Source organism: Bison bison, unplaced genomic scaffold (genome assembly GCF_000754665.1).
Source record: "Bison bison bison isolate TAMUID 2011002044 unplaced genomic scaffold, Bison_UMD1.0 scf7180017864370, whole genome shotgun sequence".
Lineage (NCBI taxonomy): Eukaryota > Metazoa > Chordata > Mammalia > Artiodactyla > Bovidae > Bison > Bison bison.
Window position 1 is genome coordinate 8,841,639 of NW_011494942.1, and position 15,739 is coordinate 8,857,377.

Here is a 15,739-nt window from a genome sequence, read left to right on the forward strand (position 1 = left end):
ACTACATTAAATAACCTACTCATTATCAGTTATTACTCATTTATGTAAATAAATGCAATTATGAAAATAGTTAATCAAAATTAGAACTGATTGAGTTTTCTGATTTTTTTTGAATCTGCCTTCTAAAAAATAAATGTAGAGAATCTTAACATGAAAAATGTATTTGAGATGTATTGTAGAAATTCAAAATGAAACAACAGAGAATTTGATACAACCTCCCAGACCGCAGGGCCTTAGATACTGTGGCACATGTTCCTCAAAATATGGATTACTCTTACCTGAAAATTTGTAAAATCAACAAACTAATACAAAATCTTACAAAAATCATATAAAATTATGTTACAAGGAAAGTTACATATGACATGATATAAATGAAATAAAAAAGGTCAGAAGCAAATGTATCATTGAAAAATGTTAAAGTAATAAATGCTGCTCCTACGTCTCCTACCCTTAACAATCTCCTTAATTAAAAAAAAAAGTTCAAATTTTTTATTGTGAGCTGAATTATGCTGAGTGGCCAATTAAATAATTAAGGGGTCTTCAAAGTATGAGTCAAAGTTCACAGGTCATGGGTGCAGCATTTTACAATGAATAACCAATATAGAAAAAGTGAAATTAAAGAACAGTGTGAAAGAAAAAAATTTTTTTCCAGAAACAAGGAATCCAACTGATCACACTAATGACACAACAAAGAATATAATTGAATAGCGTAAGTCATGATAACTATACTGGCACATTTTTTAAAATGTGTATGAACCCGTTTTCACCTGAGGATATATAATACCTTTGAAAACAATTTTTAGATACACTATTGTTTTCAGCCCTAACATAACATGACAGCTTATATTGAAACAACTGAAAATGTTAAATTTAGAAATTCTACAGTTAAAAAAAAAAAAAAAGCACTGAAGTTTATCAGACTCCATCAATTAGCAGAGAATAATAACAGTTTCATAAGATTAAATCATTATTTAGCATTTCCATTTAATAAAAAGCAACAATCAACAGGCTGTTCACAACCAAAACTTCCCTACAATTTCTCCACTCATCCTCATTCTAACCACACAAAGTCTCTTTTCAATTCAAACCATCCATTCTGGAACTCTGTTTCTCACCCCTCACAAACCTTAGTGGAATGAAGGGCATTAAAAGTAAGTAAACAACCAATAAATGTAACTATGTTACTGAGTCATGTGGGGAGAGGGCAACCTGCAGAAAAAACAGCTAAGTTGTTCACACTGGTAAAGCCTAGTTTGTTCCATAAACTTTCCAAGAACACTAGTAGAATGCTTCATTTTTAATTCATTCAAACCCATTTAAAATTTACCTGACAGCAGTAATTTGACTAGGTTATTTTTTGCCCTCACAAAATGCCATTTTTATTAATACAACAAGGACAAATATAAGTATGTTCGGCTTGATATTCTGACATGTTTTGAAGATCAGACTACTAGAAACCTATAAAATAAAGCTCTAACTATAGGGGAAAGAATAAAAACTGAAAGAAGTCAGCAACATGGGATCCTGGTGCAGTCCCTCACAAGGAGTAATTTCAAGCATTTCAGTTGATATACTAGTGTCATCAGGACTTTATATAAACTGAATCCTGTGATCATTAATATAAGCCAACATTTATTGGGTACTTACAATATCAAAATGACAGTTCTGAGTTGTCCTGGAATCATCACTTTTAATCTTCAGAACACCTCTATCAAGTAGGTACTGTTCCTAGGTTCACTCAACAAATGAAGAAACTGAGGCAGGCACAGACAGGCCAAGCAACTTACCCAAGGGTATATATTTTGCTTAAGATTGAACCAGGCTTGTAAACTAGGCTATCTTATTCCAGAGCCACACTAATGACCTCTCTAACTGCCTAGGTCTGGAATATGCTACCATTCTTCAACTTCACTTCTCATTCCTCAAAAAGGCTCTAACACACAGAGCAGAATTAATGCCCCATAACATGTACTTTCTTCTCCACTCACAATGTTTACCTTTATTTACTGCAACTGCTTGAAGCCTGTCTCCCTATCAGACTGTAAGTTTGATGAGGACAAGAGTCATATATGCCCAGTTCATCACTAAATCTCCAAACCCAGAACTGTCTAGTATATACAAAGTGTTCAATAAATATTTCATGAAGGAATGCATATTTTACTGTTGCTTTAAAAATCTGTTCTCTCAAGTGCCATTCAGAAATTACATTATCAACAATTTGTCATCAATAATAACAGCTAATACATATTCAGTGTTTGCTATTCTAGGTCCAATTAAAGCACTTTATATTCAATTACTTAACAGCATTTTTTTTACATAAGAGGAAAACGAGATTCAGAGAGGTTAAGTAACTAGCTACATATCACACAGTCAGTGAAATAAACAGCCAGGATCTGAACACAGGCCTCTGACTCTACAGCTTGTGCTGTTGTTACTCTAGCTCTTGTTGTTGTTGTTCAGTTGCTAAGTCATGTCCAACTCTTTGCAACCCCATGGATTGCAGCACACCAGGCTTCTCTGTCCATCATTATCTCCCTGAGTTTGCTCAAACTTATGTCCACTGAGTCAGTGATGCCATCCACCCATCTCATCCTCTGTTGCCCCCTTCTCCTCTTTCCCTCAATTCTTCCCAGCATCAGGGTCTTTTCCAATGAGTAGGCTCTTCATATCAAGTAGCCAAAGTATTGGAGTTTCAGCTTTAGCATCAGTCCTTCCAATGAATATTCAGGGTTGATTTCCTATAGGACTGACTTGCAGTCCAAGGGACTCTAGAGTCTTCTCCAACAGCACAGTTCAAAATTTAGCATCAATTCTTCAGTGCTCAGTGCTCTTCTTTATGGTCCAACTCTCACATCTAAACATGACCACTGGGAAGACCACTGGGAAAACCACAGCTTTGACTGTATGGACCTCTGTTGGCAAAGTGATGTCTCTGTTTTTTAAAACACTGTCTAGATTTGACATGGCTATTCTTCCAAGGAGCAAGTGTCTAAATAGGATGCAACCTCTGAATAGGAGTGATTTTCCAATTCTTACACACTCTGTTTGAATAACTGCTTCATGTCATAAAGCAGCTAGAGTATTGGAAAATATTGCTAACAAAAAGATCTCTATTCCATAATCTTAAAATATTTATTAAGTAGAAGGCAATGGCAGCCCACTCCAGTACCCTTGCCTAGAAAATCCCACGGATGGAGGAGCCTGGTAGGCTACAGTCCATGGGGTCACTAGGAGTCGGGCACGACTGAGCAACTTCACTTTCACTTTCATGCACTAGAGAAGGAAAAGGCAACCCACTCCAGTATTCTTGCCTGGAGAATCCCAGGGACGGGGCAGCCTGGTGGGCTGCTGTCTGTGGAGTCGCACAGAGTCGGACACGACTGAAGCAACTTAGCAGCAGCAGCAGAGTTAAACAAGAGAAGTTCATACTTATCTCTTAATTTCTTCCAAATTTAAAAAATATGTTAAAAACTTTAAAAAAGATTATTTCTGATTTTCAAGATGTGGGAATGGTGAATGAAGAATGAGGAAAAGACCTGAATTTGTTTTGACTTCTAGCATTATTTTCATAAAGAGGGAACACTGTGGTTATAAATTCCAGGCTAACAAAATATACTTTTATGGTGCTATTACACAGATTTGTAATCAATATTTTTAAATTATTACCTGAAAAAATTTGGGTATTTATGGGCATCTTCAGAGTAGACTTTATGGATAAGTTGTCATAGTTTCTTGGATTAAGGAGGTCCTATTTTCTCAACTAGTACCAACAAACACCAAACTCTCTACAAGACAAATCACAGTGGCTTGGATAGCTTTCTGATGATAGAGAGTATCTCTTAAAATCTAAGCCAAGGAAAAAAGAAAAGTCTCCATGAATTTGGTACAGAGAATTTGAACTTCAAGGTAGCTACTTCTGATACATATAATTATAGTCTTGTCTGATTTTTTAAAAGAGAATGGTATAATACCTATCTTTAAAATCTGTATGTAATCTGAATCTAATCATGAGGACACAACCAGACAAATTCTGATTGTGAAATAACTATATGAGATTAAAATAATGTCAAGACAAAAGATAGCAGGATATTATTTACAATTAAAAGGCACCTAAAGAGATATGGCAAGTAAAGGCAATAACTGATGCTTGACTTGATCCTAGATTTAAAGAGGGGAAAAAAAAAAAGCTTTAAAACAGCATTATTGAGACAATTAGAAAATATGGGCCATATCAAATAATATTACTATATTAATGATACTTCTTGGATGTTCTGTTATTGCCATTATGTAGGAGAATACCCTCGTTCTTACCACTATTAGCCTGCAATTTACTTTATTTTCAAAAAAGAAAAAAAAAAAGCAAAGGGGCCAGAAGTTAATAATTAGGGTGAAAGAATACAAATGTTCACTGTGTGACACATTCAACTTTTTCATAGATTTGGAATTTTCTGAAGTAAAGGAAATATTAAGAAGAATTCTGTATCTCTTAATAATTGTGATTTTTTTTTTTTAGATTATCAGGCTATTTTTGGTTGCAAGAAATTTTCAAAAAGATTTGTAAAATCAAAAATTTTCCAGCTTTTATGAGTTAGATTTGACATCATAAGCTATAAGTGCCTAGATGTTGTCATAAATAGCAGCTTTAAAACAGTTATACCTACACAAAAACCATCAGTTTGGGAAACACTTTAGCTTTCAAAGGAAAAAAGAAAAATCAGTGCTTTTACATGATACTCTTGTATCGATAAAGTGATAAACTGTAGACTTTTTATTCCTGCTCTTGCCACTCCTGCTCATTCATTTATTCACATTGGTGTGTACTTTCATGTTGCCAAATTATTCACATATTAAATATTCACCAAATATTTTAAAATGAAAAAATCAAGATGGGAATGTTTCTGTGTCTACATCATTCTAAATGTAGATGTACTACTAAATCATATGAAAGCATATAAAATCAACTGTTAATTTATTTCACTTATAATTTGGGGTAATTTTTAAAGTGAAATCAACCCAGAGGGCCCAATGAGATGCCGGATTGTTCAAAACGTGCAAACAAAACAGTTATCACAGTGGACAATAAATAACAGATAGCCTTAACATGCTTCAAATGAAGATAGCCACTAATGGTGTACTATACCAAACTCTATGATCTCAATATGATGTTCTGCAGGTACTTGAGCAGATCCAAAAAGTGTTTTCTGAGGAAACTTCTTGCTTTGTCTCTATGTAGTCTTAAATCTAGAGTCAATTTAAGGACAGAGGTGGGAGTGCCCTCAATATAGGCAAGAATACAACTCAGTCAAGAAGTGATTGTTCCTCATCTCTTAGCAACAGCCTGGATGTAAAAACTGTTATTTAAAGGAGAGAGTTTAAGGGACATGTTAGCCTTTTCTTAGATCTCTGCCAGTATCCTTTCACCAGGAAATCTACATACCTGGCAAACATTAGTTTAGCTACTTATAGAAATGCCTTCCTTCACTTAAGTTAGTTATCATTCAACATTCTTTCTCTTATCTAGTCTCTACTAAAAATGGCAATGTGAAGAATGCCTTATGAATCTTCTGCAGTATTTCTATTGAAGACAATTTACAAATTCATAAATTACTCCCTTAGACATCAGGGTCCCCTAAAACAATTGAGATTACTGATTAAAGCTTTTATTCTTATCAGAATATGATAACCATAAACCTCATAACTGTTAGGAAACACAGAGCTATTCTTAGACAAGATTTTAGAAATAATTCTCTTTCCTTATTTTATGTCTATACATCTACACACACTTTATAAAATATATATATACTGTGCATAATATATGCATTATATATAACTGTATAAAATGTGTATAATACATTCTATATAAAATATATTTATATGATATGTAAAATAAAAGTGATTCTATGATGTGAGTACTTTATCTTTTAATAATTTAATCCATTTAGGAAGTATCTGAAGTTCTAATGAATCCTATACAAACACTGGCTTCAGAATTATTTACTAAGGACTTAATGTTTTAGTATGCTATCTGATGTCATTTGCCATATTATTTGAAATGTTCTTAGAATTCCTTCTATATGATTAAAATTTGAAGAAATAATAATCACTACTTGAGCAAACCAAATTATATATGTTTTCTTTAATATTTAAGCAGCAAAATGATCTAAATGGTGGAATTATTATAATCTCCATTTCACAGATAAAGAAATTAAGGCCTGGGGAGTTTATGTCATTTGCAAAAGTCACATAGCTAATAAGTGGTGAAGTTGTAGAATAAATTTTAGCAGTCTAATTCCAAGGTCTACCAGTAACTAGAGCTAATAAGTACTGAGAAATCAGAGAGCACCAGAAACCATAGCCATATCTACACATGGAAAAAACACTTAAAAGATCCAACACATAAAACAGAGATCCATGGAACAACTCATGTCTATATTATCATATATAAATTTAATAGTGAAACTGGAAAATCTGTGTAGTAAAACCACAAGGTTCATCTCCATTTCCAAATGCCTTGTTATTCCCAGGAATCTGTAATTTTTTTACCTGTCACATACCTGGTTGAGTTTTCTACTCAAAATTACCAATACTTCTGCCTGCTACCCAATAAAATCAGTATAGGTCATAGCTACAAGTTAGATCAAAGGATCAATATCATATTAACTATTTACCAATTCATCACAAATTTCCATATAAAATCACCATATAAAACGTGAACATTGACATACTTAAAAATTACAGTAAAGAAGCTTGTTGCCCAATTAAGATAGCAAAAACTAATCAGATATACTTTCTGAATGAAGGCACTGCCTGTCCATAAAGACATACGCAGTATGTAGTCCACTGTAAAGGATTTGAGAAAGAGATATTTGAGAAATTTTATATGGTTACACTTCTCACAGTAAGGAATTTCCCTCTATAACATGCACTGAAAATTGGTATCTCTCAAAAATACTTCCAGGGAACCTTTACCAAGAAACCCTTTATATAATTGTCCAGATGTCTGGATTTCACCACCTAGCACTTTGTGCCATGAATGAATTCATCCTGAGAGGGAAAATTAGAAGTCTATATCACAATCATTATATGTTATTTATTTACAGTGTCTGCAATTTGTGAGTTACTCAGCAACTAAAATGATTCCTGGCAAAATAGGTACATGAAATACATTTGTTCAGTGAATAAAGACATTTCTAACAGTAAAATAAATGATAATTATAAAGTTATGGAAGTGGTTTATTATCAAGATCAGTACTACACTTTCATGGTTGAAAGTGAGGTCTCTGGAGCTGGACTGTTTCAGTTGGTACCCCAGTTCTGCCACTTTTTACCTGTGACAAATTAGGCAACTCTTCTCTGTTTCATCTTCTTCATTCATGAAATAGAGATAAGATTTTTGTGAGGCAGTCTGGGCACACACTGAATGTTACTGTTATCTTTATAGATAAAGAGCTTGGATAACATCTTGAGGGTCAAGTTTAGAAACTGTGTGAAGTATTAGCTGGAATGCAAAAAGAGAAGGTATTCCTACTTACCACCAACTTCTTTACATCCAGTGAAGAAATTACAGACATACTGCACTTCATAAAAGTAAATAAAATTGTACCTTTCAAACATATAATCTCCAAAATAATGCAAACAATTCCTAGGCAAACATCTTCTTTTCCATTGTAACTCCACAGAAGTTTGGAGAAACTGACAGTATTCACTGGGTAAATGATATAAGCATCTATGAAAGTCAGTGTTACTATTAGGGCTTTTTTAAAGTGATAAAATTTCACCTTCTTGTAGAAGAAAGCTAAGAAGGAAGACTGTTAATAAAAACTTAAATCTTTCTGATGCACTGCCATACTTTTGAGCTGTTAATTACTGGAATCTAGACAGAGGTAGACGCTTTAATTTCCCTCCCTCCACAGAAAGGCATAAAACAGCATCTTTCAATAGGAATATAATGTAAGCTACAAATATGAGCCACATATTTAATTTGAAATTTTCAAGTTGCCACACTAAAAAAGTAAAAAAGAAACAGGTGAAAAGACTTTAATCATTTTATTTAAGCCAACATATCCAAGGGTTACCATTTCAATACATAATCATATTTAAGAAATCTTAGTAAGGTATTTTACATCCTTTCATTCAAACCAAGTCTTCAAAACTCCAGTGTGTATCTTGTACTTACAGCAAATCTCAATTCAGATCAGCCCCATATCAAATGCTCAATGGTTGCATGTGGCTAGTGGCTACCATATTGGAAAGCACAGGTACAGACGGATTCTGAGAACATTTCTTTATACTTTTCACTAAATTACGTATTTCTTCTGCAAAAGCTAAAAAGGTCTCAATATATCTATGCTAATTCATACAGTGTAGACAAATCAGTAAGCTAACACATTTTACGAACTCAATTTTCCATATGTTTACAATATAAAATATACTTCAGATAAGGAAAATACAGTAGGTCAAATGACTTAAGTCAAAAATTCATTTTTTGCTTACTACGTCCTAAGTACCAGACAATAACATCTCTTACCTGCAACTCTAGACATCTATAAACTTCTAGTATATAATATTCGCCAATATCATTTTAGTGAGAATTTCTCCTATACCTTTAAAGTCAATGAAATGGGTCAAACAATTAGATTTTGCTTATAGTCTGCTGTCGGTAGTATGATTTTCCCTTACTGAACTAGTGACGAAATAGCACCGGCCTGATTTAATACTATAAATTCAGAACAAATGGGAAAGCATTAAAATCAGAAGTGCTTCTGGACCATTAACTTCCATGCTGATTTGACATGCACCACAGTATTCAGGCAACAGACTCAGGAATATAACCTATTCCTAAAGCAAACAGTATTTTATCTCATAACCATCTGGGGTTCTCCTCCTAAGGGCCACTTGCATAGGGCTGTCTGGTATATTTTAGCCCTAAAGACCTACTTTAGCAAAACCCACTTTGCTAGGAAAAGACGACTGACATAGAAGAGATTATGGAGAGAACAAAATTTTGGCCGGGGACGTTGCTTTCATTCTTTAGCTGAAGAAAATCATTGGTTATATACGCTTGCAAAACCCTATGGTTTTTCTAAGGTACCAATAAAAGTGATAGCATTCATAACGTGGACAGTGGTCTCTTTCATATATCGCCTATAGTCACAAACTTAAGTGCCAAGCAGATGGTTGAAATCTGTTTTGTATAAAATGTGTGCTTTTTTTCCCCCAACTGTGTTCTTTGTATTCATATTCAGCCTAGGTTTGAGCCATCAAAACACTGGCACTATGTCGATCATTAGCAGCATTTTAGACAACTGGCAAATAAGGTATTCACTGTTCTCCACAAAATGTTCAGCTAATATTTCCCAGATGTATAATTAAGGCAAAAGATCATCTTCTTAAATTGGTATCAGCACTTTGGATGGCTTCTGGCTTTCAACAGATTTTATCAGTGGAAAACAATTTTGTATCAAAAATAAGGGTTCTGTTTCTGAGGTGTTTTTGTTTGCATATTATAGAGCTGCCCATAAAGAGAAATCTATAAATTTCCCCAAGCTTTACCTATGGTCTAAAGGAACAGGTAGCTAATACAAAATGAGTCATGCTATTTTTACTATAAAAATCTATGATTTGCATAAGTAAGTTTCCTCAAGTTATTTAAAATTTTCTAATTTTCAAAATATGTGTATAAATAGTAATTTAAAAATCAACAGTGTGTGACCTTTTTTACCTTAACAGAAAATCATTTTTTGTTGTCCAATAATTTGTTCTATATAATTGTTTTTATGATTTTACACAAATAAATGAATTTTAATTTGCATAGGTTAAGGCATAGGAATAGGTTTAATCAGAAAATTCATTCCTTAAATACTTGTTATACAGATTTCATGCAAAAAAAAAAAAACTTTTGATGTATCAGATTTCCTACACATAAAATAGGAAGAGATGTGCTTTTAGGATATTTCATAAGTAGCAGTAAGCAGTCAGAGGAAACTATAGCTATATTGCTGCTATTTAGGTACAAGTTACCTGGGATCAATAATCATAAGTACATATAAAACCATTATACTTGTCTTAATTACAAATTTTTAAAAATAAGTCAATAAATTTCTTACACATATTTTATATGCTAAAATAATTTTCAAATATAAAACAAAAATATACACTTTTCCTTGACATTCTGACCATTTTATATTGTCCAGAATTAAACCTAATTTTCAAAGTCTGAATTCAATGGCTTGCATTCAGAGATATCCAAATATTTTTATAAATTTTCATAAGTTTAAGATGCCTCATTAGCATCAGAGGATAAATAATTTTATACTCATTTTAAAGCCCATTTTATAGATGTATGGCTAAAACCCAAAAAATTTAAGTGACTTATACATCATAAAGTTTTAATTCTTGATTTAGAAACTCTAGGAACATATGCCAACTTTGTATATCACTAAATGCTGGATTATAAAATATATTAGCAGTAAGTTGCCCAACTGGGATAACTTCCAGATTTTCTTTCTTGTTTAACAGTAGGAAATTTGCACATTTCCCTCCCTCTAAATGTAATTCTGGTTCAATATGGTTCTTTTCTGCTTTTTTAAATTTTTTAAGCATCATTTATACCTGTTTCAAAAGCATAAGAGAAAAAAATCTATTCCTTATTCCTAAATTAAACTGGCAGGAATAGAATAAAAAAAAAATTTACCATCATAATTATTAAGCAAATAATTAATTTTGACATCTACTTAATACCTATGTTATCTCAAATATATAAATCTATATTTGAAATTTACAACTCATTTGTACAGAGACTTCCTGATACCATAGTCATATTTTCAAAATGTAGATAACACAGAAGGTCATTGGGTATGTAGTCAAAGATTATGTAACTGATAGTATTTTGTTGTTTAGTCGCTTCAGTTGTGTCCGACTCTTTTGCAACCCATGCACTGCAGCCCTCCAGGCTCCTCTGCCCATGAGATTCTCTAGGCAAGAATAAATTTCTCCCCAAAATATTGTGTTTTTAGAAAAGCACAAAATCTGCCAAACGTAAGATGTTAGCAATATATGATGCTTGCCCCTCTCAGATTATATAGCTTTTTAATGCATCTTTCATTGGCTGTTCCTCTACTTCTTGCTTCCTACTGACACTGCCAACTACTAATGCATATTAGGTTGACTGGCCTGATGCTAATACTAATAGTTGTCTAATTTATTTTGAGAACCACTTAAAATTTTTCTTTGGACTACCTGTTTGCAATCTTAGTTGATCTTGCCACTTTCCAGGCCAATGTTTTATTTATTCATATAAAGACATACACTGTCCAGAGCTATCCGCAACCCCCCCACCACCGTTGTCCTAATGCTGTACTGTCCAGTCTTAGTTTTCTTATTTTATCTTATTTTTGTAAACAGACTTTCAGCTCTTTGATTTAAAATGCCACTCTCCTGCTTTTTATATCCCCCCAGTGCCTTAACAATCTATATAACATATATATATATTTTTTTTATTTTTTTATTTTTTACAATACTTGTAAAAGTTGAGGATAGGAATCTGATGCACCTGAGCGTTTCAAACATCTGGACTGTGAATCTTTTTTGAAACATTTAGATTCAAAATAGTCCACAGCATATTTGAGTACTTAATACTGAGTAAGAATTATACATACTACTTAGATTTAGAACTCCTAAAATATACTATGTTTACATGTTCCTGCAGAACATCGCTCTAATGACAGGGAAATTGAGAAGTGATTCCACATGTTACAGGCTGGTTGAATGAGATAGTCTGTCCCAAAGTAGATACAGAAATGCAAGAATTCTGATCACTAGAGTGAGGTGCTAGGAATCTTTCAAATGTATTTATTTCAAAGCAATGAGATGTTGGAGGAGTTAAGAGATTTTAGAGATTGTCCAACCCATCTTCAAATGTTATAGACGCATACACTAAGACCCCAAATTTCTTTTCATTATGTACAGAAGAACTGGATCTTGAGAACTTATACCCAGCTAATAACAGTTTCTATTCTGTTAAACTTCCAAAAGCAAACCATTGAAGACATTTAAAAATGTAAATTTTCACCCAAAAAAAGAGGAAATTATTCTATGCTTTAGAAGAAATACTAAAAATCCACAAAGAAACTGTCATTTAGCACTTAAATTTCTAATCTCAACCAGAAATCTCAAATATCCTCAAATATTACTCAAGCATATCTTGATTTAGCCAACTTCTTGAATGCAAATTTTCCATTAAATATGAACTACAATATGACCTTCCAATTTTTAAAGCTAGAATATGTCCTTATTGCTCATGTCATAAGATTTTGTGCTGCAAATGAGAAAGCGGGAATGGGCTCTGTACTTTTACAAAATATATTCTTCCTTTCAAAATTTTCTTCCCAAAACTACAGCTTCATCAGGATTTAGTATGATTTGTTCAAAATCAATTTATTCAAAATTGCCTTATTCCATAAGCAAAAAAGTTTCTCCTGAATTCCAAACTTTTGTGTGTATATGTGTCGATCATATTCTTCAAAATAAATTATTCGTGTAACTGTTAGTGACTCCCAATTATCTTTTAATTTACTTTTAAAAGTCTGTTTATTCTGCTTCTTCACTTCTGTTCCTTAAATTGATATCAGGAGCATTTGGATATGCTTTTCTTTCTTTAGAAGAATGCTTTTAAAGCATTAAATATTCCAAAACTATTTATAGGTCAAATCAGATCCATTTTATTCTTCCAGTAATGCTAAAATTTTAAGAAATGATTACACTATCATATTTATTTCCCACAGTCCTTAGGGCTTTAAAAACAATATATTTTCCTCTGTTTCCCAAATTCTGTTTAGAACTAGAAAGAAACAGAGTACTTGTCTCAGAAAGAACATTTGTTGTTATCTTTGTTTTTCCACTCCAAGGTGTTCTGCTTGGCTAATGGTACTTTGCATATTAAAAGTTTTCTTCACATCCTGATGATACTATGGGGGAGATGAAAACCTGAATCTGATATTGGATATTCAGTTATCACTCATTCAAGGTCAAAGTTGAATTAGTGAATGAATCAGAAAATTAAACTTTGATTACCAGTTCACTCTTTTCACTACACACTGTCCTAACAAATCTTCAACATAGATCTCTTGTAGCGCTGATAAAAAAAAGAAAAAATATTAACTGATTTTATGACACCTTCCTGCAAACTCTTCTCAAACATATTATGAAACTCAATAGCAACATTTTTAAATGGGGGTTGAAACAAAAGGACATCAAGAAACGTGTTTAAAAAAAGTCTTTGGACTTTGTAAATTATTGCCCAACAAACTCTGGCTCAGGGTAAATAACCCAAAGGAAGAAATGTAAGCAAACAAGTAATACCTTGACTCCAGAATTAGAATAAAAATGTTTTAGAACTTTGTCAATGTTTGGAACTTATCTTAACTCTTGCTGAAAAATTAATAGCATAAATAAAGCCTTACTTTTTCATCTTGTGTTCCCTTACATGAAGGCATATTGTTCGCTTTCAATCTTGGTGCTTTTTTTTCATTAGGATATTCTTTTATTAGATAAAAATTGTTTAAAAAAAACAAATTAACAGACCTTCTGTGAAAGTTCCACAATCAGTTCTCAAACAATCTACCCCCTTGGTGTCATCATCTTAATTCATATAAAAACAAAACCAAATTCAGTAATAAAGTAAATGATTTACTACATTTAAAATAAATTTTGATTAAAAATATACCAAGAAAACAGGATTTGGGCCTGTGTCCTGTTATACTACTAGATTAAAAAACTATCAACAAGCAAAGCAAGTTAACTCTTTCCTTTCTTTTCTCAATGTTCCTGAAGCCCTAAAGGAGAGGACACATCTTATATGAAATTGTTGCTCAGTGTCCCAACTGATCTAACTCTCTTAAACTGCCAATATAAAAATCTTATAAGGTTTTGAGTGTACCTTTTTGGGGGGGAGCCCTCTACAGTGAATATCATTTCTTCATATTACATCTAGTCTCAATGCATCTGATTCTTAGGTTTCAATGTCACAGAAATGATTGGGATGAAGAGGGGAGGCATGTGTGCACAGAACACAGGAAAATTCTAGGAATCTCCACAATGAGAAATATTAAAAATGAAGCTAGTAATACATTTTAAAGAAAGATTATATCTTCTGTTTTTTAACATTTTCTTTTCTAAAAAACACGTTCTTTCAAAGATGTGAAGAGCAGAAATAGAAACACTGTCACATATGAAAGTTTCAACGGATTTGCTGCCAGAAGCTTTTCTTTATAGTGTTCCTCTTACCTACAGTATGTGTTGGCACTGGCAGGTAGCCCTAATTCGTTAGTAGCCAAATTATTTTTGTCCTGAAGTACGAGAAATCTCCATAGCACATGAATGAGACATGGTTTACTAGTTTACACACATCTTTATAACTCCAAGAAACCAAAACTCATTCACAAATGCTTTCATTTCAGCAAAGAAAAGAGCTACAGAATACTAGAAATACCTACTTTGAATTCCTGATCCCCAATCTCCATGAGAAAACAAATAGAAAAAAAAATTAATTCCCATAAAGAAATTTGGTCCTTAATGCAAGAAAAATAAACAGCTTTCTGTTCTCCACACTACACATTTCATCTAAATCAAAATATTACAGTACAAGGCATTAAGAAAAAAATGTCATTTAGTGATAAACCTAAATATCTCCAGATAAAAGTTCATCACAACAGAGTAGTAGGTTTAAATAATGTAGTTCACCACAGTTAGCATGCTCATTCTGCATGATCACCAGCCACATTTATATACTGCTGTACCACCTTCACTAAGTTATAGAGAAAATAGGAAGCAGACATAAGCAACACTTAGAAATACACATAAAACACAAGTAATGATTCAGCCATAGCAAGAAATCTCTGAATTCCAAGGCAAGACAAAAGTAAATGTATTAATACTAAACAGCCAAGTGACTGAAATGTCACTTACATAAAAAGAGAGATTTAAAATACAATGAGCTGAGTTCAGGTTTGAACTGATTTAAGCTTTGACACCGATTTCAGATGTCTACGAACAACCACAAGCTTTTGTTTTTAGTTTTCCTTCTGTCAAGTTTTATGGGTAAAAAGTCCTTAAACTACCTTGTAATAGATTAATTACTTTCAAGCTGGGTGACAAAAGGGCATAATGACCGGAAAATGATACAAAAGAAACAGAAAAGCATGTTAATAAGTTTATCAACAAACCTGGGTAATTCTCATGAAGTACAGATTAAGGTTCAGTGGTTCCAAACTGGCAGCATACAAGTTGGGTTCATATTTGGGTTTTTTGTTTTGTTTGTTTTTTAAAACCACCTGTCCTAAAACGACATTGTTTATGCTAATTATCTTTGTTTATGCCACAATTCTGTTTGTTTACGACATTCTTTTAAAATACCATATCCCTATAAACAGTTCTCACCAGAATTCTTCTAAATCTTGTTTCGGTCTGGTCCTTCTCGGCAGCCCACTGAGCAGAAATGCAGCTCTACAATGAAGGCGCAAGAACTGAGAACAACTTTGAGTCTCTGACTCCTCAGGCTGGCAAAGGCAGGGAGTACCGCTGAGGTTTTACTCTCAGGCTCCGAGGGAAAAGGATACTGATTGTGGAGAAATACAACATCCCCCTATTGGACAAGCAGAACCACACGCCACAGTATCTCCAGGGATGTATGGACTCTCAACTAGTAAGTGAAGAGAAGAATAGATAATGCTAAAGAGAAGGA

At 33.1% G+C, this 15,739-nt stretch overlaps 1 protein-coding gene across 17 annotated transcripts in view; it reads right to left on the minus strand.

Annotated features, from left to right (window-relative positions):
- Positions 1–15,739, minus strand: part of SOX5 (SRY (sex determining region Y)-box 5) — a 1,168,670-nt gene that overhangs the window by 444,885 nt on the left and 708,046 nt on the right. The window contains exon 1 of one of the 17 annotated variants that reach the window (XM_010855981.1): positions 15,436–15,571. The exons of the other annotated variants lie outside the window; for them this stretch is intronic. The gene's annotated coding sequence lies outside the window, so the exon portion shown is untranslated. Of the gene's footprint in view, positions 1–15,435; positions 15,572–15,739 lie in introns of those variants that run through there. 17 annotated transcript variants of the gene reach the window in all.